The 2,866-nt window shown below is 39.8% G+C and overlaps 1 long non-coding RNA gene across 1 annotated transcript in view; it reads right to left on the minus strand.

Annotated features, from left to right (window-relative positions):
• Window positions 1-2,866, minus strand: part of LOC115289706 — a 13,187-nt gene that overhangs the window by 3,162 nt on the left and 7,159 nt on the right. The window lies entirely within an intron of this gene.

Below are 2,866 nucleotides of genomic sequence, written 5' to 3' on the forward strand. Positions count from 1 at the left end.
GGGGGGGGGGGGAACCAGCATGTAATTTCTGTCCTTGATGGAATGTATTAAATAAGCAAACACCCCAACAAGGAAAACAAGTACTACAATGTAAAAATATTAAGAAAAGAAAACCCTCTCACATGCATAAATGAAAGATTGCACACAAAGAACTCACATCTTTTCAAGCTTCAATAGTAAATATTCTGCTACTATATATTAAATATATATTCTACTATATATCAAATTTTTAAAATATACGTCTTTGAATGGCTCCAGCCAGGAGCTGCACTGTCTTATCCAGCTATAGCTCCGCTGTGCTCTCCAGTCCAGCCCCTGCTCCCCGGTTCACCGAGTCAGTGGACACCCCCTAACTGGTCCTGACGTTGGTGGGCCCGGAGTCGTTGCTGGCAGTCTAGAGGAGGAGTTAAGAGCTTGCGTGGTCTGAGTGTTGCCACCGCTTTATTCTGAGCATGGCAGGGTACACTGGGAATGGTCAGAACCATCCTCCTTGTGGAACTGAGTCTGTGGAGACAGGAGACAAGAGGGCGGTGTGGACTACCTGCACAGGGACTTAAATCCCATATAGGAGAGGCTGTTCCTACTCTGTGCTCTAGGTGGCGCCATTCACACCAGATCCCTGGGATGGGTGTCCCTGGAGGTGTGTTAATGACCCTCCTGGTCACATGGCCAATGAAAGACCAAATTTGAAAAGCTAGACTGTCACAAATAAGGAGAAAAATTTTCATTGAGTTTTTTTTTTTTTTTTTAAATAGAGACAGTGGAGCAACAGAGACTGGGAGAAAGAGAGAATCTTTTTTTTTTTTTTTAATTTATTTATTTATTTTGGGAGAGTGCGAGAGCATGAGCAGGAGAGGGAAAGAGAGAGAGAGAGAGAGAGAGAGAGAGAGAGAGAGAGAGAGAGAGAGAGAGAGAGAGAATCCAAAGCAGGCTCTGTACTGTAAGTACAGAGCCCAATGTGGGGGCTTGAACTCACAAACCATGAGATCATGACCTGAGCCAAAACCAAAAGTTGGATACTTAATAGACTGAGCCAGCCAGATGCCCCTTCATTGAGTTTTTTTGTCTTGGCTTCATGACACGTAAAAGGTAGCTTGTTGGTTAAAGAAATATTTTTAAGGATATTTACAAATACTCCAAACATTTTCAAATATTTCAGATATTTTCTAATATTCTTATTATTAACTAATACCAGTTAATAGCTTTTTTGTTAAGTTTGCAGAGAAATAAAAAGACATCATGGATAAACACCAAAGATATTATGACTGGTTGAAAACAAATTGCAGGAATTTAAAGATTAAAGACAAATTACAGGGATTTAAGATGTATGTGCTCACAATAGGTTTTTAAATATGAGACAGTTTGATTCTAGATCATATTAAGCCTAGATCAATTCAACAGAAATCCTTTTTGCAATAAGTGAATGGTATTACAGTTTCCAAGATAGTAAATATCTTCTACCTATTTCACCAAAATATTTTTTTTATTGTTGCTGTTGCTAATGGAAAGAAAACTACATTTGTCAGCCATAATGAGTTTTAGAGAGGGTCTAAAAACTCGGGTGTGCCTCGAATTAAGAAAGTCAGACGTTTAAATAGTTGACCTTGCAGAGCACATAAATTAGAGGGTAATTACTTAAATGTTCTTCAGTTTGTGAAAGGATTTACAACAGGATTCCTCTAAATAGCTAACTCTGTAGTGAATTTAAATTGCTGGTGTGTGTTTTAAAATTAATTCCTCTTTTTTTTTAAATGTAAAGAAACACACCTGTTGCATAAAACAAGGTGAGTCTGAATTGAGAAGATCTGAAGCATTTTTCTCTATGTTAAGCACATATTTGGATTGCATTATAACTTATACATAGCAAGCTTCCTTCTGGAAAGAAGGACTTCAGTAATAAACCACAAAGTCACTGCTGAACTCATTACGCTCTGGGTCCTGGAAATCGGGTGGTGTTGGCCTCCAGGTTCATCCTTGGAGGGTCAGAGCTTTCACAACATTCAATTCAGGCTTAGGGCTGAGGGGAAGGTGAATAGTTTGTGGAACGCCAGGGCTGCTCTGGGCTGAGCCTTTCTATCTTGGGGTGGGAATGGGGCAGAGGTGATCCAGGAAGGTGAAGAGCACTGAAAAAAAGGGCAGGAAGTAAAGCCATTGCCTCTTAGTACCATTTTAACATATCTTATGTAATTATACATCAACTGTTACTTCAGTGTGATTGCAGATCTTGGCTGAAATGTCACCCTATCCCCCTTTCTTTCGCCAAACCCTACCTCTTTTTGGTCACAAAGAATGTATTTAATAGCATTATTAGGCAGGTAAGTTATTAGATGGGCAAATAATACAATTTTTAAAACCTAATTTTCCCAGAGCATCTGAGAAGTGGAAGGAAGATGATTTTACACTTGTAACCTCCACTCACGGTTAGACACGTCCAGGTTTGGAGAAGTCATATGGCCATCCTAGCTACAAGCGAAAAATTCATCAACTTATTTTATGTTTTTTCATTTTGCAGATTCTTTTTTCCTTTCCTTTCCTTTCCTTTCCTTTCCTTTCCTTTCCTTTCCTTTCCTTTCCTTTCCTTCCCTTCCCTTCCCTTCCCTTCCCTTCCCTTCCCTTCCCTTCCCTTCCCTTCCCTTCCTTTCCTTTCCTTTCCTTTCCTTTCCTTTCCTTTCCTTTCCTTTCCTTTCCTTTCCTTTCCTTTCCTTTCCTTTCCCTTCCCTTCCCTTCCCTTCCCCTCCCTTCCCTTCCCTTCCTTCCCTTTCCCTTCCCTTCCCTTCCCTTCCCTTTCCCTCTCTTTCTTTTCTTTCTTTCTTTCTTTCTTTCTTTCTTTCTTTCTTTCTTTCTTTCTTTCTTTCTTTCTTTCTTT

The sequence above is a fragment of the Suricata suricatta genome, chromosome 4, assembly GCF_006229205.1.
Source record: "Suricata suricatta isolate VVHF042 chromosome 4, meerkat_22Aug2017_6uvM2_HiC, whole genome shotgun sequence".
Classification (NCBI taxonomy): domain Eukaryota; kingdom Metazoa; phylum Chordata; class Mammalia; order Carnivora; family Herpestidae; genus Suricata; species Suricata suricatta.